Raw genomic sequence first — 26,346 nt, 5'->3', positions numbered from 1 at the left:
TTCTATAGGGTGTGATGCTCCTCAAATATGTAAGATCTTAATACAATCCCATGCCTATTTCTCCAAGAGTTTAAAAAGGTTTGAGGAAAAATACTGGAAGGTATACAAAATAGTCTCAAATGAAATCTCACTATTACTGTGTGCAAGACTGTAGAATGAAGTCTGGGTGTGAAATAATGGCTGAAGATGTTCTGACAGATATCCTTCAAGTGAGTGAATGAGTCATGAACCTCAGATATGAAGAAGCAAAAGACAGAGTTGACTCATGTATCAGTTGTGATTTTCAAATATGACATGCTTCTTTTGATATTCTGCGTATTAGCAGGGCTTTAACATCTTCTTTTTCAGAGGACTCAAAAGATAAATGCATTTGGTGAAAATATGCATGTAGACCTTTGTCCCACTGTATTTGAAATGTATCCAGAAGTAATTTGGGACTTATTCTGACGTGGGAGCAAAATGCCCTGGTTCTACTTATGGAAAGTAATGGCCAAGAGATTTGGCGCAAAGGCCCCAGTTGAGAAAATGTTGATTAATGGATTATTTTTTAGACTGAAAAGCACTTCCTGATGAGTCTTTATGCTAGTTTGTATGTACCATCACACAGATGTGACTAGATGGTTTCTGATGGTGTGAAGCCAAAGTGAAGGGATCCAGGTAGTGTTACGTCCTGCCAAATGTACATTACTGTCATAAAAACGTGTTCTAAAGTGTCTTTTCCTTTGATTCATATTGTTTAAATGATTTGGAGGAGGATGCAGAAAGGGTGAGTGATAATACAGGGAGAAAGGTTCTCCCTATAATCTGATAAGAAAAAAGATTAAGAGTCTTCTTAAGTCTCTAGCTGGAGAAGAGGGGCAGATCTCAGAAGACATGAGGAGGCTGACAGTTTTCCATGAAATGTCTCAATGGAAAACACCATAGCATAATCTTGACTTTAGGTACTACAAGTTTTATATGTAGGCAGACCTTTGAGATGTCTTCATTGTTAAGAGTGCAGATTCTTGTTCTGCTCTTGTAAATAAATCACAAGGAGTTGTAAATATAGATGTCTCCAAGGTTGCACACACTAGGAAAGGCAATAGAAAGTAAGATGGCAATGGAAGAGTATTCTGCACTCTGAAGCTGATGGGAATCTTATATCTAGTATGAATGTAATTGATACTGATTAATTATGCGCTGAGCTGAATTGGCATTGTGCCAGTTCAGGGATAGGCATAAAAAGTATGAAAGTATGAAAGATCTAAAGAGTGATAGGCTTTGAAGAAGGAACTACACTGGAACCAGAAATATGAGGATCCTTAGCTTCCTTTCAGAGTATGAAGAAAGGCAAAGCATATTATGCTCTGACTGGAGAGCACTGCTCCTTTCTCACTCAGGAATAACTGAGTGACTTGTGGGAACACTGCTGATCATATAACCGCTATGAGAAAGTGTTGGCACCCACAGCCCTGAAAATAATATCCCTAGTGAGTTACTAATCAAATGTAATTAATGAAAAGAAGCAGCTTTTTAACATGTTTCCCTGAACCAAAAGCAGCCTTTGTTGATCACCTCATAGAAATAACTCCAGGCAAACATTTTTCTAGTCCTTCTGGAAAACCTGCAGTACCTGTGGTCTCTTCTAAGGGAAAAAAAAATACAAAACACCACTGTAAATATCCAGTATGCACTCTCACTCAAATCTCTTATTCTTACTCTGCTTGATACTTGATTTCATAACTTTGTTAATTTCTTCACAAAAATATTGAGGAAAAGACTGATGAGAATAACAGAAAAATACTTCAGCAACAGAGAACTATGCCATAGTAGGCAGTCATGGCTAAAGTGGATATTGTGGCAACTGGCAGTTAGTTAATTAGGACCTCCTCCTTCTATGTCTTTCTGCTGGTGCCTGGGGATGGCACAATCCACAATACAGTGGAAAAGTATCTTCACATCACCTAAGAGCCATAAGTGGAGTCTACGTAATGATTCCTGAAGATTTCAAGCTGCGGTGATTATGTAAGTTAGTTAAGCATTGTATTTAGAGGTACTGAGGCTTTTTTTAATCTCTTCTTAAAACCTATTGTTACTTAATTCAAAATGCCTTTCTTTACATCTTAAGGAATTGTTATTTTGCTGCGATACAGAAACAAGGAGAAGGACAATCTAGAGACAGTCCCTAGTAAACATGCCCTTGTTTGTGTTTCTGACTCCTGTTACAGGCAGAAAGAGGGGAAAAACAGATTTTTAGAGTAGGCACAGGATACCTCCTATGGCAAAAAATATCCAAAATATAAAATCTGGGATGTAAGGTGATATACAAGTGTCTTATACTCCTTACATCTCTGGAATCATTTGCGGATTAACTGCCTTTGAACCAGAGAGCTTGTGCCTAAGAGATCATGATTTAGCTTACAGCGGTCATCCCGAGAACAGCAGAAGAATTGGAACCCGCCAGTGGCCCGTGTTAATCACTCCCATTCCACTCTTTTCCTATACATCACTACAGTCCACATGCTGATGCTAACAGGTTTATGATCATGCAGTCCTTTTATGCAGCCATCAGCTCCTGGGATAATTTTTCCTTCCTGTATATTTTTCTTAAACAGTCGCAATACTTAAAGGTCACTTGTAGATCTACATTTTAGTCCTCACAATGGATTTGTGGAAATAACTTTCTCACGTGGTGAAGTTGTTATGCCACTATCCTTTCAAAAATAGCAGGCAGACTAGGGCACAAATGGGATGCATGCAAATACTGCTGGCTGTGACTGCTCAAAGAGGCTTAAAGGAAAACTGCAGCATGCTCATTGGTTTTCACTTCAGTTACTGGGAGCAAAGTGGACTGCAATTTGCCTACATTTGTTCTACTTAGCTAAATTTTTCTTGAGAGTATCAGAGTTACATCTTGCTTTCTGTCCTAAACTCGTAAGCAGTGGTACATGCTGCCTGTTAAAAAGTTGTCACATCCAGTGCCATGGTTAGCTGCAAATCAAATCAGAGACTCAATCAGGCAGGAATGGACCTCTGGGGCTCACCTAGTGCAACCATCTCCTCAAAGCTGGGTCAACACTGGTTTCAGGCCAGGCTGCCCCAAGCTTTGTCCAGTTGGGTCTTGAAAACCTCTGAGACCTCACAGTATCTCTGGGAAACCTGCTCCAATGCTTAAATACCACCATACTGAAGTATGGTTTCCTTATATCTAGCTGGAACTCCTGTTCTCAATTTCTGTTTGCTGTTTCTTATTCTCTTTCCCTGCCTTTCTGTAGAGAGCCTGGCATCAGACTCTTGGTTGGTAACTTTCTCTTGAGCATTAGAAGGCTGCTGCCTTCTTCTAAATTTCTATATGATAAAATATTCAGAAATATTTTTGTGGACTTAACATTTTTAAGAGAAATCCAGAATCACATTTTACTTCAGTCCTTAGCAACCAAGCAGGTGACGGGTCATAATCGCCAGCTCTTTCTTCATATTGATCTAGGAGGCAGTTTGCAAAATAAAATGGAAGGAAGTCCTATATCCCTTTTTCTGTAATTTGGGATGACGTGAAAAAGGTTGAGAACAACAACAATTTCTGTTCTGTAAGATTTAAAATCACTATTTAAATTTTCTTTGCCAAGAATAGAAGCTGTAGTATGAGAATAACATATTTGTCAAGATTAGGTATAGTTATAAATATTTCTTTTTCACACCAACTATTCAGTTGTAAAAAAGTTTAATTCTTACTGATGGTAGAATCCAAGCCAGTCTTGAATTACCAAACTCAATGTCTTGAGGCATATACACTATGACTGCTTCTCTTCTGCCTAGACTTACCCTAACTTTCTCAGTTCACTGTTCTTTTCATCCTCCTCCTCTGCTACTCCTTCCCCGTGCTCTGCAAATTTTCTAAAGGCTGCCGTGCTTTCTGTATATTTATTCTTGCTCTCATTCAAGGTTTGCATGACCTGCCTTCTTTTCTTTATGTGATTCTCAAGGTGACAAAAAGTTAAGACTTTGTTGAAGAATAACAACTTAACACTTAAGTCAGTAAGAAAATAAAGATATAGTTATTTTTCATACACTGTAAGGGTATTTTCTTTAAGTGTTAATGTAAGTTTTAAATAATTTTAATATTTTCAATCCTCCTCAAAAGATTAATATATAATGGATATTCAGTTGATTTTTCTAAGATTTAGTAGTAATACAATATTCAGTATTTTTTACCCATATGCCTCCAGGCTTTTTTAGAAAGGAAGGTATGTACGATTTTCCCAGTTATCAGATAAAAAAAAGTTTGTACAGTGGTGGCTTCTCCAAGGTTCAGCTGCACATCAGGAACAGGATGAGGATTCCTGACTTCAGCTTACTGATCTATATACTGTAAGCCAATGTCACACTAGTGACACTAGTGGGAAATCTACTGTGTCTAGAATAAATAAATATTGGAAATTTGAAATAAACCCAGAATTAAAATGTAATAGTAATAGGGGGAGTGGCTGTGTGCGTGCTTGCACAGATGAGAGGCAGATCAGGCTTCTGGTATACAAAGTATGAGAAGGAACTTCAAAATCAGAAAATGCTGGAAAAATCCTTTTAACATGACTATATTATAACATTGTTCCAAGAATGCTATACAGGGAGAGAACGCCACGTAAGCCCACAGTGTTATGCTAAACTTTGTTAGTCTCCCCCACAAAAAATAAATCCCAAACTGCATAGACGATAGGGAACACTGTAAATCTAGTGTTTATCTTAGGATTTTTAAATAGAAGACTGGAATTCTATTTCCAGCTCTCCATTATGATGTTGGGCAAGTTGCTTCTAATTATATTTTACATATATTTTCAGAGTTACAGGGGACCTGTGACCAGCCTCCTCTGTCAAAGATTTTGATGGGTTAGGACTGTATTTTGAAACCCTCAAATAAGTTCATACATACATTTTGAGGGAAAAAGGCCCCTATTTTTTCTCCCCATTTATCTGTCCATTTCTTTAAATACTTTTGAGATCCTCACCTTAAAGTGAAAACCTGGAAAACTGACTGTATGTCTGCACTTGTATTACCGAGTATGGGTGAAAAGTTAAGTTTGTCTGTATTATATACTTATTGACCTCCCAGGGTTTCACATGATTATATACTACATGGGTTGGTTTTTTTTTTATTGAGATATATTGCTTGTATTTTTTAAGTACTGCTAATGTTAGCTCGGCTAAGATATGGGCCGTAGCGTCCTAAGCCCTAATGGATGTGCACTTGTATTAGTTGCAACCATTTCAGCTTTTAGAAAACCCCTTCTTAGTCTACAGAAATTAACTGTGTAAGACAAACTGCAGGAACCTCTTTATATGTCAACAATATATCCCATATAGTTTATAACAAAAAAATTAAAATCATGCCATCCCTCATACCAAATACAAATAACATCGATAACAGTAATGGGAAAAATGTGGACTAAAATACTGCTTCTTTAACTATTTGAAAATTTTGCAGGTTTCCATCTGAAAACTTGTATTCTACAGCAGTTGTGTGTATTTCCTAAAATTACATTGACAGCAGCACTGAAAAAAACAGAGATTCACCTTGCTAATGACCTCTGGTTTTGGCAAGATAATAAGCACGAGAAAAAGAGAAGATCTGTTCTTACCATAAACAGGAAAAGAGGCTTTATAACAGCAGCATTTGCTAGCACCTCTAAAATTAACTCTGGGTCAAGCTTTCTATGATAAATGCCTCTTTAAAGTTAATACAGAGCAGCTCAGCCTATAAACACATTAAAAAATATATTTCAAACAAGTCAGTCTGGAAACTAAGTTTTAAGATAGTACAAGTGGAAAGAAAAACATAAATTTATACTGAGTATCCATTTTCTATTATAAATTGTCTGGCCTACAGTATTTCCATCTTTCCCTGTGATTGAAACATAAGGTAATTTAGGGCACAGACAGTTGACTGTAAATCATAGCAGAGGTTAGATTAGAAGGCACCCCTAGAGGTCATGCAGTCCAAAACTTTATCAAAGCAGGGCTAAATGTGAAGCTTTATCAAGTTGCTTAGGACTGTCCAGTCAAGTTTTGAGTATCTCCAAGGATGTAGATTCCATAGGGTTTTTGTCAAGAAATGCCAGTGCTTAACTTCTTCACCAGGACATTTTTCTCCTTCTATTTGACATTTCCCTCTTCTAACAATCCCCATTTGTAATCATCACCAGACAATTACAGTATGAAGGAAAAATTATATTACAGCACTTTCCATAGTACGTATTTTATGCAAACACATTTTACTAAGCATTGCAGCAAGCCAGGTATGCATGTTTGCTGAGTAAGCAGTAACCCCTCAGACCACATTAACCAATGTCAAATCTCTAGTAACCATCTGATCAAAATGTTAATTACTTTTGATCATAAATTTATTTGTGTAAGGTGATATAATAATATTGCCAGGTACTTAAAGCTGAGAAAAGAGCTCTGATAGACAATTTTGACATTTAATAACTAGATATGCTTTCTTATTAAAATTGAAAATACTTGTTTAGATTCAAATTTTTTCTGAAGTGGGCATACACCAAACACCGGGAGAAAATGTTAATGCATGGAAAAAAAGAAACAGAAAGCACAGCTAACTGTGTGCACTTTGTGTATACTTCGCATAACACATCAAGTGCACATAACATAGTACAGGTAGGGAAAGGTGATTTAACTTTCTAAATTTTTCAGTTTTAACAGTAATTACTACCTTATATATGTGATCAACAAGGAATTTTGCTGGGCTTTGTCAAGTTTTCTCAAGTTTTGTCAATTGCTGAAGACATTCTTTTCTCTAAAAACTGCATGCAAGGTAAGGGGAAAAATGCTTTTATTCTGAAGAACTAGCATTTTATACCATCAACTAAATTTGACATTACTGTTTCCTTGAATGGCAAAGCCAATTAAAGAGGTTCTTGCTGCTCTCTATCCCCAAACCCCTCCTCCCCTGGTATTCATTCCTACCTAAGTGCTACAATTTAATGCTTCTTTTGCTATGAGTAAAAAACCTATTCGTGTCTGTATTTTAGATCAGCTCAGTGAAATGATCTAAGTTAAAAAACCTTTTAAACTGGAATAAACCCTTTTAAACTGGATTAAACTCTTAGGAAAAACCCTAAGAGTAGGGTGCAAGAAGAACATTATATTCATGTTGTGTTTTCTTTGTGTGAGAGTGATTGACAACAGTGGGTAAAAATGAGGCAAGAAAGAAGCTCCCTTCTTTAATAAATTGAGACTACTTTTTGTGCTGTCCAAGCTAAATTCACAGAAAGAAAATTCACATTTGCAGAGAACAAGCAACATTACCAGTGCTGATATCTGTTTCCACTTTTTTTTCTAAATTGTCAGCTTCTTCAGTCTTTAATGCAAGAGTATGAGTGGCTGAATCAATTCCAATTTGTTCCAGAGTATGGAAACCCTCCTTCCACCCACTGCTTTTGGCCAGTTTATGGCAAATGACATGATGACCTCCTCTGTCCACCCGACCCTCACAAGTATTGGTCAGGTGCTTTTGTGCTGACAGAAACACTGCTACAAATGCACGTCCATTATGGTTTAGGATGCTATAGCCCACTTCTGACACTGAGCCACCACTAGCACTGCATTCTGAAGTAGAAGCTAGCTAAGTGTTGGAGACATGTTGTGCCACAGTGCCTAAAATGGGCGGTTCCTGAGATGCAAAACTGCATATATTGATATAGAAACAGAAAGCATAGTATGTTAGAACAAAATGAGGTAGTAATTTATAAATAAGGACAAGCATGGAAAGGAAATCAACTACGAAAAGGTTAAAATATCACAACAGAATAGACAGAGCAGAATCCAACTTCAAGACAACTAAAAGACGTATTAGTAGTCTGTGCAAGAATTGTCCATTTGCCTAATAATGATTAAAACATTCCCCTATATTTCTTTCATGTACCATTGCAATTAGAAAATGTAGGAAATAGTTTATCCCTGATATTCAAGAAACAATACTCAACAAGCTTATATGCATCGTATTCAACTATCCTAGTAGAAGGTGGTTTAGGACACTGCGGCAGTAGAGATATTTAATACATTTTATCATAGCTCAAGTGAAATGTAGGGAACTTTTTGAAGGTCTACCAGACTATGGCAGTGTAAATTGAAGACTTCTTTAGTCTTATCATATCTAGTATTTAGAAATATTGATAGTCTTTTTAGTAGGAAAAAAAATGTAGCATTCTTTATTTTGGTGTGGCACATCAAAAGGTATACTTTCTGCTCTGTCCTTAGAATAGGAATTTCCAATGGGAATTTCTGTGGTATGTGCACTGCTTTTGGTCGGTGAGTGATTTCAAAATGATGCAGACTCTTAACACTGGTAGTGGTGGCCTGCTATCACTGCAGCTGTTGCTACAGCTGCTGGCTCCTCTGAACCCCTAACATTGAACAGGAAGTTAAAGAATACCTTCCAAAGCCATGCACTTCTCTGATGACATTGCAAATGAAACTAAACTGTTCCAAGTGAAGAGAAGTGAGGTTAGGCTTTTACAATTTTTCCCTCCACTACAGATAATGAGAATGGGGAGAGGTAAAATTGACAAAAGATTCTGAAGGATATTTTTAAGTTTTAAAGGAAAAAGTATGAGTTAGACCCATCACTAGATCCTAATGGTAGCTGCCTAAGTTTTAAGACCCTGCACAGGGAGTGCTGAGTCATTCCAATATTATGCAGAAAAATATCCCCCATAAGGGCAGCTGGGTAACATTAGTTTTAATCCAGAATATAAAATGCACTAGAGAATCTCTCAGGAGCACAGGCAGTAGAGGAATGTGGTTTAAAACACTGAAGCAGCCAAGGTCAAATGAAAGTGTAGGTGCATATTACTTTGTTATTTAAATTTTAACAATAATGCCTAGACCTGGGGAAGAGTAAGTTTGTATTATACTCCTCATAGTCACATATTTGACATTATACAAACTGTTTACCCCAAGGGTGTATCCTGTGTTGGTTCATCACTGAAACTTGAAGACAAGAACTAGTAAAACCTGTCACACTTGGGAGTTTGGCAAAATTTATGTTTTGATTATAAGCTAAGTGTAAATTCTAAATATTTATTTTCTCCAAACTTAAAAAAGTTAAAAGATATATACATTTTATGCTATTTTTGGAACCAGACAAATCTTGACTATCATGTTAGCTTGTATTGGTGGGTGGTAAACTCTGCATATACATATTCTAGAAAAAAATTTTGAGGTTTCACAGTAAAAAGCATGAATGCTGGGTGTGTGGTAAATGTAATCTATCTTAAGATGTTGCTGTTTACAGCAACTAACCACTTACACTGGTTTCTGTCCAATTTTTGAGATTAACCAACTAGATTCCAGTTAGATATTAATGTCAGTTAAATTTTCAGGTTATACACTAGGGCATCACTGTATTCTAGATTGTCCTGAATTCTGTTTATGTGAATTGCTTCAGTTACAAAACTTAACATCTCAAATGTAGAACTTTCAAATCGGATCCAAATCATTCTAGACAGAGCCAGCTATCATCACTCACATCAGTATTAATTTCTGAAGCCTAATTATAACAGTATAAAAACTGATGTATGTACTTTGTAGAACTTAGATGTTCACAGACAAAGGCATTTCTATGCATTTTTCTGCCTATTTGTAACCACAGAGCCAAATAAGGATAGGCCATCTAAATAACCACATTTCCTGATATCCAATTTTATGTTGTGCATAAGTACATAAAAGCATAAATATGACAAAATATGTATCAAACACCTTGCTACTCCCATTATGGAAACACAGGTTCTAACTATTAGCATATGTACACAGATTTAGAATAGAAATAAACCCTGAGAAACAAATAGCCATTATTGTTCCCTAAGCTGAGCACTGAAAAGCAACTTTTTTTTTTGTTGGTATCTGACTTTGTAATTAGAAGAAACATAGAAGAACTGAAAATCACTATCAGCTACTGAATTAATGGATTGCTTGTATGATTTAAAGAAAATAATCTGTATTGAATTGATGCATATGTTTGCAATTTGTTCTGCAAAAAGAACAGCGTGGCATTTTGCAATAGCTGGTATATACAGTAGTGGGTATGTTTTATATCTGTATTGATCCTTTGTGGTGTCTCGTAAAAGAAGCCTGTAAATTATTCATGTCTAAACCAAATTAGATGCTAGGAAAAAACCTTTACTGAAATCCATTTTAAGGGCAGCAGAATTGTAAAGTCAGCTGGCTTAGCTATAGTGATTTCTAACAATCATTCAGTTGCTAATAATACCTCAATCACCGTGTAAAAACTACCTTCAGACACTGAATATAAAAGCAATGGTGCAAAGTAAGTTTAGATAACAGGCCTCAGAAGGCACCTTAATGGGATATCTCTTTGCCCCAGAAGTGCTAGCCTGCTTATGTTGTTTCAGGGCAGGAAGCAAAACCATGTGGATATTAAATGATCAGTTCTAGAGGCTTGAGACTAACACTCTTCAACATATTGAATAGTGCCTTACCACAGGTATATTCCCTTGAATAGGGGCTGCACTATAGAGCAACTTAGTGAAATGATCCAGGTTTGCAATTTTCAAGAGGAATGGAATCAGGCCTTCAATGGGCAACCTGAAAGAGTACTGGCCAAAGTCACTAGTCTTGGACTCCTCAGTTTAACAGTGCAGAAACAAATCAGTTTGTAAAGTGATCATCTCAATAATTAGATGAATATGTAAACACATTGTTTATAGAAAACATACACGTACAAGAACTGGTAATCTTCATTGGATACACTAATAAGTATTATCACTTCCTCTGTAATGTGGGATACTTGAATACTGGGGAGGGAAAAGGTACTGACAGCTGAAGACTAGGAATGAGCATCTGTTACAGTCTCACATTTTTGACTAAGAGATTACTACACAGATACTCATAAAGAACTGGTATAGTTTTTCATTCCTTTTTCATTTCATGAGCCCTTCCAAGCCTGTTGTGCAAGGCAATGAGCAGCCAACAGGTACAGCTATGCTGTCTTCTTAGGCTGAGGTCATCCTGAGCTGCATATAAAATAGCTAACTAGTGTAACTGTTGTAGGACAAGAACTCTGTGCCAGCAAGTCGTCCAAATATTTACTTACCTTTACAGGCAGATTTTACAGCTGACACTGAACTGCTTGCTGCCATGGCTACGCTGCTTCCAGTAGCTGAGCTAGTTCATTTGAATCTAGCTTGAGTTTCTCTTCAAAACAGTGCAGACATAACTCTACAGCTCTACAGCGTATATGACTTCAGTTACCAATATACAAATTTTTCTGTTCACTTTCTATAGCATATAAGACATTGGAGGATTATGTTAAGTATATCAATGAGAAAAAAAGTCTTACATAGAAAGCACAGTTACTCCATGATGACTGTAAAGGGATTACATACTAAAGCATGTGAAACCAGCTGGATTTAAAGGTGTTTCTCAAGATGCCTTAACACCATTAACTACTCAGGAAACACTCAAGGCATTCCAGATTTGGAGAGTGCTATGGAGAGTCTTTTGGAGTTTAGAGTCTGCAAGTAAAACCTGCATTGTTCCTTTTTTTCTTTTTTTTTTTTTTTTTAACTTTCTTGTCATGTACTGCTCCAGATATAACAGCCTTTCCTACTGCTTTAACATATTACGAATTACTTCACTATAATTAAAGCTGTACTGTTGATTTGGTAAATGGATTAGATGCTGGTAAATGGAGTTCAGCTTAGACTGACTGATTTCAGCTTACTACTCTGTACCAAATCCAGATGTATTTACTCACCCTCCATTGTAGTGAAGCATGTCCAGAAAGACCTGTAAAGAGGGAGGAGACCAATAAAATTTGTGTTTATAATTACAATACAAAGCCCACTATTTTCCAGTTGCCCCATTAACTCCCATGTAACTTGCCTTTAGATAGATCACATTTATAAAGATAAAAATAGATCAACCTTATTCAAATAGTTATGGTTTATTATTTGACTTAAATGTCCTATTGTAGCCTTCCCTTGCATTGTCTGATTCCACATATTCTTCACTATAAACCCCTAAATAATTACATATTAAATATTTATTATTTATTATTACATATTTACACACACACACATTCATGGAGCTAACTCTTGAAGGATTAAAGCTGTGCTCCAAAATTGTTGATATTTATGTGAAAGAGATGCAGCCAAGTTGCAGACTATGAAATTCTTCCTGTCTGGTTTGGCTATCTAAAACTTGGGTATTTACTGTAAGTCATGTAGGCTTTCTTTAGCCAACCTAAAAAGACAGAAATTAACACACCCCATTCAAAAGCAGCTTGGATAAATAATTTCCCTTCTCTTTCTTCTAACTATAGAAGAAAAGCAGGCAGCTAGCTTGGTTCTGATACATACCCAGCTAAAGTTAAATGAGATGAATCTTACCCTATCAGACAGATCTGGGTTCTCCAAAGAACATGTTAAAGGTCATTTATTTTCTGTGTCCTGAAAGAAGCAATGAGGTACAGCTTCAAATTAAAATAATCTGACACTGAAATTAGTGAACAGTAACGAACAATCTCTCATTTCAAATTTACTCTTGATTTTTTCCTCACAGTCTGTAGCACCCACTCAATTTTTGGTATTGGGAAGAGACTCTTATGATCTGGATTGCAGTCAGTGGTGTTTTTTGAACCAACACAAAGAATTTCTCTTGACTGTTCTTAAGGTGGTGCAGCCTGCACATACAAACCACATAATGTTTTAGCTGCACTGATGATCAAGTCAAGAAGCTTTAAGGCAGGATCAGTATTTGGGGGAGTATTACATCTCAAAATCTACCTTCTTCAGGTATCTAATAAGGAACATTGAAAGACATAAGGACAATATTGTTCCTGAAGACTTTCTTTCCACTTTATGGAAGGTCTTCCTTGTTTCATCTTCATTGGTACAGTTACAAAAGTTTGACTATTCCTCAATAATATTAGGCAGTGAACTGATACACAGTATTAGCATGCCATAATTCCACTAAGCCAGTGTTGAGTTTAATACATACATGGTATAGCGAAAGCAATGCTATTGGAAAATACTACTCTGTTCCTTGGAAACTAAGAGCTGAGGTGAGAACTCCTTGTGGGTATGATAAATCCTATGGCACATTCACAAGTACCCACACTTATGCTCTTGAGTAATCTCAATAAATTACTTGAATAATTGCAGTTGGCTTAGTGGTTTTAACTGGTATAGTACTACTCCCTTGTTTAAAATTACAGGAGAGACAAATTGTGTGCTCTTTGCTAGCTGCAACTTTCCATTGCAGAAATTTCAGGTTAGCTTGCCTATAAATACCCCCTTTAAGAAAAAGTTGTAGCAAGTTCACAAAACTTACACTTTGCAACTTCAGTTTTCTTATAACGTATGGGTATACCTGGAGCACATATCTATCAATGCTGCTATTGATATGCACACCTATGCATGTAGCACTAGGATTTTAATAGCTTTTAGATGCATAGTACAAATTTTAGATACATAGACAATTGAGTAATTCTCAGAACTGTTTAAAATGAAGCAACGTAGCTTCTATTAATATTAGGAATAACTTCTTATATAGTACTGTAGCATTATTTGCACCAAGAATCCCATCCAATGCATAGTAGCCATCTGATGGAAACATTTGAAATTTACTGTTAATGTATTTCTGTAGACATAAGGGTTCAAACAGGCATCACAGACTCAGTGTGGTTTCTCCTGTAATTAAAAATATTTTCATTTAAAGGCAAAATATTTTTGTTCTTGTTCCAAGAGCACACCACTGCAATCCAGTGTTTAAACCAAATGTTTTCTTTTAGCTTTCCTCAAATCCTTAGTTGCCAAACTACACATGACTTCAGTGGATCCTACTCAAGCTTTCCCATACAAACTGAATGGCTTTCTTATAAATGCAGCAAAGAAGAGAAGCTGCGTTCCATGGTAAATATCAAGTCCACTGCTACTGGAAAAGTTTACCATTTGCTCCTAGAGAAATAAGCATCCTGGTCCTTCAGCCAACACCTAGCTGAAATAATTCAGATCCATTAAGGGGTTTCCATAAACTTCAGTAGACCAAACTACACGAGAAGACATCTGAGATTTAACTCGTTCTAAATACACTGATAATGCTCTAAAGTGAAATCACAACGTAGGCTGTCTATCTGAAGCAAGAGTGCAATTTTTCTTAGATTGGGAACACCACAGAGGACTGCAAAAGAGATACGCTTTGGAAAAAACAGACTAAAACACAAAGTAGGCAGTGCAACCTGACAAATTCCTAACGCAAAAAAACCCCAAACCGGTCTTCAGTTATAATTCCATCAGCTGCAATAATAGAATCTGGTTTTGGAAGGCACGAGGCACTATAATCCAGGTGATAGAGAATTTAAATAGGGAAAAGAAATCTTCCTAATCCCCAGTATTGCTTTGTTACATCATTTGGTTAAATTAGATCATCTGTACCAACTGCTGCCTTCAATGCGCTCCCAAATGAGCACAAATACTACTACTAACCTGTCTTTTTGTGTTTTGTTATGTTAATTTATTGGGATCCAAGGTCATAATTACTTTTAAAAAAGTTTCTTGCTAGAATCGTAGGGAAAACATTCAGTGGGAAGAAAATAATTAAGGAGAAAATAAGTGTATGAGATCAAAGGCTCCCCCCCCCCAATAGATTAAAGGCAGATCTTGATTTTATCATGCAAGTACAAGTCAAAAACATTGTTAGCATGAATTTGCTTTCATTTAATGTTTTTGTAATACAAATAACTTGAAAATACAACTCCCCTTAATATTATGTTTTTCTATATAGCAAACAAATGGATTTAAAAACTTGGTGAGGGAGTGGTAGGTGGCTAAATAAATACATAGAAACCCCAGTGTTTTGTCATATAACAAACTATAATAGCACTTCAAAGTTTTGGACAGACTTCCTTATATTATTGGTTTAGGGTGTAGCTGTGTGGAAAATTGTAAATGTTGTCTTTTGGTATTTACTTTACAACCCTTTGTAATCTTCAGCTATATTTATAGCTTAAAGTGGGAAGAAATCAAAATTAAAGAGGCCTGTTTGAGCATCCTTTGTAATCAAAAGCTTTTCCCATTTGTCCTTAAAATAAAAGCACAGCTTGCAGTTTGGCTGCCTGGGGAGACCACCAGAAGAGTTTACAAGACATGACCTTGCTGCGAAGGATCTTAGCGGAAGAGCGTAAGTTGCAGGAACACACAGAGGGGAGTCATGGACAAACTAGCTGATTTTTGTGGGGCGAAGGGGCTACTTTGTTTTGTATGGGAGGGTTTAACTAGAAATAGGAGGGAAAGGGCGAGGTTTTCTCGCCTGGGGACAACACAGGAGAGATGAGTTACTTGCTGGGGTTGCCACTCACTCTTGTTTGCCGGTGCACCACAGCAGTCCGTCCCCACGGCCCACTCCCGGCCGGACTCGGGCAGAGGTTTCAGGCCCCCAGCAAGGCCGCGGCGGCCCCAGGCCCCTCTGCCCCGGCTGCTGCCCTCCGCCTGGGCTGCCCCCGTCGAGGGGCTCCAGCCGCCCACCCCCTCGTCCCCCTCCGGCTCCTGCCCCAACGGCCAACACCACCACAGGGGCCGGGACGCACAGTGCTGCCGGCTGTCCGCCGCCCAACGGCCGCCCAACGGCCCCCGGGGCCTTCGCTTGTGGGAGCCCGCGATTTCTGCTTGCCAAAGGACAACCTTGCCCCCATTAGCCGAGTGTCAGGACTACCTGTGAGGCCTCCCGCACTTGCCCGGGCGCAGGGGCCTGTGACAAGTGGCGTCTGGCCTGAAGCGGGGGTGAGGCCTGACTGACGGGTGCCTGGAAAGGCAAGCCGGGAGGCCCCAGAGCCCCGAAAGTGAGAGCTGTCCCCTCAGAGCCGCTGCAGAAGGCTCCAGCCTGAGGCAGGTACTGACCCAAATGCGTTCTGCGTACCCTGGGGTCACCCGTGCTGGGGAGAGGGGAGAAAAGACCGTCTGAGGGGATGTTGCTCCACTGACGGCATGGGTTTTGCAAGGGAATGAATCCAGTTACCGGCAGTGATGGAGGCACCGCAGCTGTGGCAGTTGGTTATAGCCAGAGGCGAGCATCCAGCCAAACAAGGCACCAAAATGCAGAACCCAAGACTGGGGGTGAAAAACTGGCTATGAGCTACTTTATTTAGACTTTTGAAAATCGTTTCCATCATAAATAAGGTGGTCCACAAAGTCCTTTTAGGTTTTGACTTTCCCCTGTTGTTTACAAGATGCTCAAGGCAAGGTTTATAAAGAGAATTGCTTTTTATTGGACTAACAAGTCTTTTTGGCAAAACCAGCTAGGCTTTAGGGCAAACAAAACCTTCAGGTTTGTGTAGCTGTAGAAAGGTGTCACGGGAACTCCTTTCCATTCTGCCACACACTCTCAGGCTAAGACTTGAAAGCTATTGCTTACATAAGGAATATCCCTGGGGAGCAAAGTGGGTTTTCTGGGGGGTGTACAAGAGCCTTACCAAAACAGATTCTGGCTCTGGACTATCTGTATAGTGAAAACAGGCCCTCATTTGCTATAACTGAAACAAAAGTAGAACTGCTCAGAGAGGACACAAATCTATCTCCTGTAGCAGCTTTGGAAACGTCCCAGAACTGTAGTCATAAGAGCAGCTGCGTATGCTGTAAAAGAAACAGAATAGTAATGTTTTCCGAAATTTCAGGTAAGAGAATTTGCCTTATGGCCAGCTAACCTAGGTCCAGGTGATCAGATCACAGCTGCATTTCATTAAAATTCTGTTCCTTTGTATTTGGGCTGAAATCTTCTTGTTGCCTTTTGCTTCCTTCATTACTTAAGCCTTCTCATCTGCTTTTTTTCTAAATAGAACACAGGATCAGAAAAGATTTCATGGAGTCTAGTTCCTTCCTACAGCAGTTAAACATGTCATATAATCCCATTTGTAAATTTGTCAAGCTTTCATCTTAAAACAGGTTTGGGTTTTTTGCAGCCATACTCCTACTGGGAAGCTGTTGCAGTACTTGATGTCCCTGACAGTTGGAAACTTTTCTAATCTCTACGATAAATTTTCATGGCAATTTAGTCAGGTGATCTTATGCTGATACTGAGTTCTACTTTAAGTATCTTTCCTTTCAGTGTTTCTCTTATCCTCCTTTATCCCCAGTATATTTGGAGAGCAATAATAAACCTTTTCTCAGATTTTCTTTAAATAAGGAAATAAGGTAATAAGCTAAATAAGGTAAATCCTTTCTATCATCTCCTCTATCAAGATTGTCACCTATTTTACATTATTTCAGAAAAGGTCGTAACAAATTCTTACATAATAGGTTGTATACTTGCCTGTCTATAGGAAGACTGTGGGGAGGGTTTCATAGCTTTATGTCCCCAGTAGTACATAGTTCTGCTGCAACAGATGAATATGCTATTTTTTTAACCTAAGTGTCTTTTCTAAACTATGAACTATTGGCTGGTAATAGAAAATTCCTATTATTAGTTCCAAAGTGTACAACCTTGCACTTTGTACATTTTAACCTCATCCCCTTTCAGTAACTGAAGTTCAATGACCTTTATGATATTCCAAGCCTTTTCTAGTTTGACACTGCCTCCAGACTTTGTCATCAGAAAATGTCATAAGCACACGCTTACGCTGTACCAAAATTAGCTATGATACTATCCCCTATTTTTAGTCTCCAAACTAATCCTAGAGAATTCTGCTGGTAACTTTCCTCCAAACATACACTTCCCCTTTCAATGCAACAGGTTGAATCTTTGTATTTTTGCCCTGGTAGTGAAGATAGTACAGTCCATCCAACACCAAGGAATTTGTTTTTTTTCTCTGTAATTTTGATTTGATTCCAGTTCATTTCCTACCTCTAAATTCTTATTTTCTTTTACAGTGAAGCCTTTTTCCATTGTAGACTAATTTTTGATGGGCTAATGTATAAATTGTTTAATAAGGTACATAAAAATTTGGCTTATTTGGCTTATTTTAACTAGAAAAGGAAGGAGTTGTTTTTATCTGAAAAAAGGCAACTAGGTAGATCTTATATAGTCTGCTTCACATAAAATGTTTTTTTTACTCTTCACTGTTTCAAATTTCCATTTACCTTGTTGTGTTAATTGTTCTTTCCTATGCTGTGTGTTTTAAAACCTTGCATACTATTAAAGTCAGTTTAATAGATTTGTAGTTTACTTGGTTACTTCCTCTTCTCTCCCCATACTCCATTTGCTAATCTTCAGTAATACGATACAATACTTGCCTCATTCACTTAATTAACTAACCCTCTGCTTTTCAGTTCACCATTTCAGGCAAAGTACCAGATTTTTAAAAATTTTATCATTCCAAAAATAAGCTTGGTAAGGAGTACTGTGCTATTAGGAGCAGAACTGAGGTGCCTAAAGCAACAACTATACAGGACTCATTTGGCTGTCTGCCTAATGGTCAGCAAATCCACAGGGGTTGTATCTAAACTAGGGAATAAAAGGAGGAGCCTCGCTGTAACTGTATCTCATTTAAGTTAATTGCTGAAATGCCTGTTTTTATGTGTCTTTGTTATTAGAAGTCACTGTGATTTACCATAACAATTACTAATCAGTTTGGTCAGAATCATTCTTCTCTACCATATGCTATGTTCTTAAAAAGTGATACTTTTTCCAGTTGTTTATATTATCTTGACCTTCTCAGGTATATTTCCTAATTAACACGTGATGTTTTTTCCTGTATCTACACCAAAACAGGAAAGAGGCATCAACTGCACAGTATTCTGACTGACTAGTATTCTGGAGAATGTTGTCAGAATTTGCAAAGGGCACAAGCAAAAACAAAGATCAGGGTATTCCCGTCAGGAATGGTACAAATCCTACTGTGTAACAGATATTTAAAACTGAATTTTTCCATGTTAGCAGAGTACTGCAGAGCTGAAATCTCTAAGGCATCTGAAACTGTCATCCTTATATCCTTTATTGTAATGTGAAAAAATAAAACTTGTCATTTAGATCCTTACAACATCCATCTTAAACTTACTTAAAAAATACCATTCCAGGATAAACCAGTAATTTCATTGTTGACCCTATGCTGTAGAAAGGGATCATGAAGGAGAATTGCAAAAATTTCAAGAAGGAATCTGAACTCCTGCTCCCTGCGTATGGAACTGGATTCTTCTTTGCAATATCCGCTGTAAATGAAACCATTTAGCATCGCCAGTAACGACTCCAGAGAAATCTGATTTTTACTTAGCAAAGAAAGCACTTCAAATTAGAATTTCTGTAAAGCATGGGTTTAAAGTTTGACCATTTATCTGGAAATACGGAAGGCCTTAATATTTCCCACTAGGTTCTGACTCTCTCATATTAGTCTGTCTTACTCTTACTTACTCTCTTAACACTCATAGTACAAAGCCTTGGCCACAGATACTTTGGAGCTGTTTCTCCTGAAGCCAGAGCATCTGAAAAGAAAGCTCTCCTGGTCTGATACCTTCCTTTTTTTTGGTTAATGTCCTCCTGCAATGTAAAGAGGTGGTTAATGTGTACCATGTCTGCTATTTCAGACACATGCCTATTAAGATGGAGGAAAGCCTCTGCTTTCCTAGGCATCAGAGAGATTGATCAAAAGAGCCAGAAGCCTGTGGGTTTCTTTATTGCCAAAGAGTGCATTTTGCTTCAAAGTTTTTTTAAACCACAATGAATCAAGGGCTTCAAATATGAGCTCTGAAGCGAGAGATTACAGATTCTGAAGAGAGGCCTGTCTTGTCTAGATATATCACAAGGGTTGCTGTAAAGGTTAGGTCTACAAGAGAGCCTTTCAAGCCAGTGGCCTGCAAATTGTGGTCTCAGATGGAAAGGGTGAGGCTGAAGTGGGGAGCAAAGGAAATTACCCAAACCTGCCAAGTTGTACAGCTTCTGACAAGCATGGAGTGTGGAGGACTGTGCTTGAGTTACTTTGTATGGGACTGTTGATCCCATGTTTTCCTTCAGTCAGAAGACATGTCACTGTGTCATCTCAGAAGAAGATGGTTGCTCTTTTTGTTCTTTGAGCTGCGAATCTTACACAGTGTGAAGCCATGGAAAACCACCTGCTGGATCTCAATGACATTTTTCTGAGTAAATAACATGAAAAGCTTGTATTGTTTAAAGTGGAGGGGAAAGTCTGTGAGAAGTTTGTTTGTGTTCTACCTGTCGAACAAATTGTTCTTCTGTGTGAAAGATCTGGCAGCCAACATTGTGCCTTGAGCCCTCATGACTTTATAGTTTGGTTTAATACAAAGGTTTAGGTTCTACACTTCCCCAGTATACACAAACAAACACAGAGATTGTTTAAAAGGCAAGTGTGTAAGTTGCTTATCTTGGCTTTCTCTTTTTTCTCTTCTTTTCTTCTGTTTTTCACAGGTTAGCCCATACTTCCTTGGTTCTATCTCTGGGAAATTTCCCAAGAAACCTATGAAATTCTCTGGGAAGAGCGTGTTCTCTGAGCTAAAAAAGATACATTAAACTGTACTTCTACAGTTTCAAATTACACAGGAAGATTATGAAGGACATACTCATATGTCAGATCAGAATAAAATTTTATAGGTTGCTGTGTAAATATACACAGAATGGCTCTTGATGTGGTTTCCCACAATAGTTGCTCTAGGCTTTCATCTGGTGCAATTTTCACTGAGTGCCATAATTACAGGTTCCACAAAGCGCCCCTCATTCATTTTTAGCTCTACCAAACCAAAACAGAAAAAATCAGAAGAGAACAGCCAGTAGCTAAAACCAGACTCAGAAACAAGAACTTCTGCTGGTAAATCCTGTCTCCACACACTTGGGACTGGTCACTATAACTCTGCTGAAAAACTGTATGTATAGACAAAAATTTAGAATGCAAGTAGATGGAGATAGTTCCAGGCACATGAGGCAAGGTGAATGTGAGTGGCAGCAAGAAATGAAGTAATTTTATGGTATAGGTCAGTTTAACCAGATCAAAGGGACTAAGCACAAAGGCTCAGGATCACATGGAGCTACCCCCACAGCAGGTAGCCAGCTGTTCATACACAGCTTTGAAATCATGTTCTGACTGAAGTCAAGTAGCAACTTTACCAAGCTAAGGGACTAAAATCAATGTGGGTTGAAACAAAGTCTAATGAGTTTGCTGTGAAGATACTAGCCCTAAATCAAATAATTTTAAGAAAGCAGTAAAGGTGCTCTAGAGGATAAAGAAAAACTTACTAAGCAAAATTAAAATGATTCAGTTAGAAGGAACTTCATTTCCATCTCTGTCTGAGCTGTATTTTTGGTTAATTGGAGGAGTTTGAAATCATAAATAGTAACATAAACAAGAAATAAGTGTATTTCCTGTCATGACCCTTCCCCTGATCATTGCAAGTTACCTTTCTATGACAAAATTCTACACAACAACCTCCCCTCACCACCAGTCCCCCCACCCCCTCAAAAAAAAGAGTTTGTTGAAATATGGATAAAATAGTCCTTTGGCAATATTCCACCTTGTTCTAGTAACAAGACCTTGCTCTTCACTCTGCTCCACTGCCCAGCTCCTACAGAGAGGGAGTTTAAAGCTACCTTACCTCAAGGTAGTCAATGTAATTATTCGGGTAAATTATTGTTAAAGCTCTATGTAGAAGCATTTTGGCTTAGAACCTAACCAACTAATCCTCTTGCTTCTTCCCCTCTGTACTGTAGATTGAATTTAGGTAGCACTCTGTTGATTGACTGCTGATTGGGGTATATAGATTGTGTTTACATGTGGTAAGCTAAACCTAGATGTAATCATTTTTCTAGTCAAAACAACTAAATCATCAGTGAATATGTAAACACTGGAAGTGTTGCAATGATGTTTATGCAGCACTGATGTTTGTCTCTAAAATTGACTCGGGAAGAAAAATTTTCTTGAAAGGATGACTCCGTATATGAAGGCCTTAATTTCAAGTAATTTCATCTTGGTCATCTGCTTTGATTTCCAGACTAAGAGAAGACTGAAGTGGCTATAAAGGAAAATTTGGATATGAATATGGTGATGATTCTGCCAGAGGTACACCTTGCTTTACAAATTCAAAGCTTTCCTTGTTTTCTACCTTATTTAACTTCTGTTCTGCTGCTTTGTCCTTCCTCTTCAAATGTTCTCTTTTTTCAAATTACTGTGAGCTTTATTTTTCATTCTCTCGTAACATCTTGAAAGATGATTCTGCAGCACAGTTTTCTGGAGAACAAAAGCACACTGTTGAAATATTCTTCTTCCTGCATGGCTGTATTTTATATCATTACAATCCAACTGAGTAATTAATGTTAATATGAAAAATTATTCATCAAAATAATAAATTTCCTAAGATTTCTCTAATTACTCTTAGGCATTCTGTTGGAGAATACTTGAGTCCTTTGTGTGAATTAACAAGTAAGTGAATACATATTAAACCATGGATTTTAAAGGCCATATACAGACATGATCTTTATAAATATTTAGAAATGCCAAACAAACTGCAGCCACATCTGTCATGACCAAATGAAACACAATATAATACATAAGTTAATGCTGCCACAAACCAGGTCAGTCTGCCCCTTGGACACTTAACAGATCATGCTGTTTGCTCCCAGTCCACTGGGCCTGGTATGTGTTCAGCTTCTGGAGTCTGAAGAGACTCCAGGTGCTTCATTTGTGTTTGTACTGTGAGGTGCAAAATTTAATGCTCCCTTCTGAAACCAAGCAGACAGTTCAACAAACTGATTCCTGTGCCTGTTGTTGGCTCTTCAGGCTCTTTGTTGTTTAAGAACACTTTCAAGAAGAATTTGATTTGCATGGACATTTTGGGCTATGTTTTAGTTCTTTAGGCATACATAGATATGAAGGCAAAGACTTAGTGAACGGCAAAAGAACTAAAATATGATCTGTCTTTACTTATAAGGTAGCAGATTTATTGGTTAGAAAACAGCACCTAAATGCAATGTACTTTTTTCTTTCAAATTACTAGAAGTCTTTCTGTTCAATGTGACAGGATTCCTCCCTGCAATTGCTCTACCTGCTTTGGGTGGAAATGCCATGTAGGTTAATTCTTACTATTTTTTAAGTTCTCAGCCCCTCCTCCATAAGACTTCTTTATCTCTGTCATCACCTTATGCAACCAGGTGATCTGTAGCTTAAATGCCCCATCCTTTTCTCCTGCTGCAAACCAGAAAGTGTGTGTTGTAATACAAGCATCTCCTTGTCCAAAAGATAATAGCCAAAACATTGTGATCTTAAGCCAACTTCCCTTGGAATTCTGCTTCAAAATGCAGGTAAAGAAATGACATATGGGCTTACAATCAATTTTTTAAGTCTGAGATAAACGTAGTTCATAATCACATTACTCAAATCCTTGTAAGAGGTACATGAGTACAAATGTGTTCCACATAGACACAGTATATTCGTAACAGTGTTTAAGTCATCCAGTTTATCTGATTAGATTCTATATTAAATGAACCATTTGATATTGGGGAGAAAGCCTGATGTGATTAGAAGTGGTTTTGGCAGAAAGATATTACAACAAAAAAAGGTTCATGATAGGGACACATGCTTACAGCACTCATGAAGTAATGATTCGCTCTTACTGAGACATTTTACAGGGTGACATTTTTGAAGAACTTTCCCACCAGATATATAGCTTCTCTACTAGTTTATTTGCCTCCTTCTCTCTCTCCATTCTTCACATGATGATGAAAGGAGCTCTTTTTAATCTTCTCCCACCTCAGTATGTCCTGTTCTGAAGGCCTCCAAGGCATCATTCTTGGGGCTATGTTTTTCAGGATTTCTTCCCCCAATTCAAAATCGAAGCTTTGCTGAACAGATAGGTACCAGCCTGGAAACATTATCTGCTGTTCCTGAATGGAATGTCAGATTCTGGATGCAATCCCATCTGGTCTGCTTGCTGAAGAGTTTGCCCAAGAGATTGCACAGTCTTTTTCAGACAGTAACAAGAATTCCAGACCTTTTTCCAGGGGTGACCCTTGTGATCTCATTTAGCAATATGGTTAGGGACCTCTAGTGACTCAAAAGATTACTCCAACGAGATTGCAAAGTTGAAAAGGTTTGAAAGCTCTATGTTTCAGAGACCTTTATAAAACTCTCCCTCCCATTTTTTACATTGTTTATAGTCATAAGAGACAATTTTTGAGGAGACAGAGAGGAGTTGAGGTGACTAGATAAATGAGTCTGACCAAACCTGACTGTGCCCACAGGAAAGAACAGTTAAACTGCTGACATTTTTTGGTGGTTTTTCTCCCTATTTCAATTTTGCTGGTGTGTTTGTCAGCATAGCAAAGAGTACTGTTCTCAGACATCAAAAGGAATAAAAGGAAAAAAATGATTACTCTAGCATTTAGAGATTGATCCTGTTAGCTACTGGGCTGAAAGCCTCTTAAAAAAGGCTAAAACCTTCAGGTCCTTTTGATTTGATTAAGTGCACTAATCATCTCTTCTGACTTAAGTTAGTGAGAGAGCCAGGTACAAGCACTTCACAGGCTGTTCTCTGTATCGCTCTGACCAAAGCCACGATAAAGTCAGGCTGAGACAGGCATCTGTCCGAGGCACTGAGGTGAGAAATTGTTATTTGGGAGTGTAATGAACGGGTTAACTTTGTTCATGAAATCGCATGTGGAGGTAGGGATATTCTTCACTTATCTAAGACCATGAGTACCGATGATTAGCATATGTAGAGAAACGTTTACAGAGCATGAATGGGACTTGAGTCACCTAAAGAACAGCTGAGGAAGACTTCGGCCTTCATCCCAACAACCACCAGAAGGCAAATTACGACCACTTAACACCTGATGGCACAAGATACCGAAGATACCAGCCAGCCTTCATGTATCAGGGACTAAAAAGACTGTATAAATAAAGAGGCTCTTCCCCTGTTTGGGTGCGAGCTTGTGGCGGAGCACTGTCTCCCCGGCCGCCCAGCGCTGTTTTGCTCTTTTATCGCTTGCTAATAAATTCGATCTTTTATTTAATACAAATTGGCTCCTCCAATTTGTCACGAGCGTCTATAACAAACTTGGTGCCGTGACTCGGATCCAGGTTCTTTGGTGCGGACCCTTGCAAGCGGGGAGGCGCCCTATCCCCGGATAGCCCCGTCTTGAAGAGGTGCCGCCGCCATACCCTGGACCCACGAACCCCTCTAAATTATGATAACTGAGCAAAAGAACCTGCAGGACCCCTTAAATTTTGTGCACGAAGACCAAACGAAGACCCCGGGAGCGGGTGAGTATATAAAGCGTGAGCCGTTTGGTTGGGGTGGTTATCCCGAGGTGCAATTGTGTGAGAGGTTTCTCTGAGATCACACGAGTGCGGACCCTCCAGTAGTGCAGTTCTCGTAGCCCGCGAGGGAGCGAGTCACGACCGAGGGGAAGTGAGTGTGTGTGTGGATAAGGGCACCTCGGAAGATGGGACAGAGGAAAAGCAAGCCCTCTGGACCCATGGGGATGGGGAAGGGAAATAAGTTACCAGACATACCCCCGGACAGTCCCCTAAGCCTGATGTTAAGATATTGAGACAGTTCACCAAGGAGAAAGGATAGGTCTAAGGAAAAAGATGATTAGTTATTGTATTGAGATTTGGGGTGGAAAACCTCTCAGCAATCCTCATATACTCTCGCCTGTGTTCGGGTCCTCTGAGGATTGGGTGTGTCAACAATTAAATATATGGGTAAACAATAAGAGACCACCAGCCAGCCCAGAGGAAAGTGAATATGCTGCCTTATGGATTTCCCAATCCTGGGAAATGTCATTCCTCTTTGCCTTAAGAGAAAACAGACCAGATAAACCTCGAAAAGATGATGAGGACCCCCTTTGGCCCCCTCCCTATGCCCCTCAGGCCCCTCCTCCTCAGGACCCACTCCAAGGCCAGGAAATAGCCCAGGCCCAGGAAGGGTCAGATTCGGAACCTAATTCCTCAGCCCCGGCACCCCCTCCCAGAAGGTCTGCACGTAATAAAATAATACGAAGAAAGGAAAGATTGTTCCTTTTTCGGGAAATGTTGGTGCCTGGTGAGGATGAACAGGGGGGACCGGGAACGGGGTATGTGGCAGTCCCCCTTAATACAGGGGATGTAAGAAAATTTAAGAAGGAAATGGGGAATCTGTTAGATGATCCCCTGGGCGTAGCCAAAAGGTTGGATCAATTCTTGGGACTGAATTTGTACACGTGGGATGAATTACAGTCTATCCTGGGCATATTATTTACCGTAGAAGAAAGGGACAAGATTAGGGGGGCTGGGATGAGACTGTGGGACCAGCAACATCAGGCTGGCCCAGCGACGGATCAAAAATGGCCCTTAAATCGGCCAAACTGGAATAATCAGGATCCGGCTCACAGGAAAAAGATGAGACCCCAATGGAATGGCTTGATTGA

At 38.7% G+C, this 26,346-nt stretch overlaps 1 protein-coding gene across 2 annotated transcripts in view; it reads right to left on the bottom strand.

Moving 5' to 3' along the window:
• Window positions 1-26,346, bottom strand: part of SGMS2 (sphingomyelin synthase 2) — an 80,748-nt gene that overhangs the window by 43,697 nt on the left and 10,705 nt on the right. For both annotated transcript variants that reach the window (XM_030012559.2, XM_030012552.2), the window contains exons 2-3: window positions 12,399-12,458; window positions 11,765-11,796 (exon numbers count right to left, since the gene is read on the bottom strand). The gene's annotated coding sequence lies outside the window, so the exon portion shown is untranslated. The remainder of the gene's footprint in view (window positions 1-11,764; window positions 11,797-12,398; window positions 12,459-26,346) is intronic.

Source organism: Aquila chrysaetos, chromosome 1 (assembly GCF_900496995.4).
Source record: "Aquila chrysaetos chrysaetos chromosome 1, bAquChr1.4, whole genome shotgun sequence".
Classification (NCBI taxonomy): Eukaryota; Metazoa; Chordata; class Aves; order Accipitriformes; family Accipitridae; genus Aquila; species Aquila chrysaetos.
This window is presented reverse-complemented; position numbering and strand designations above follow the sequence as displayed.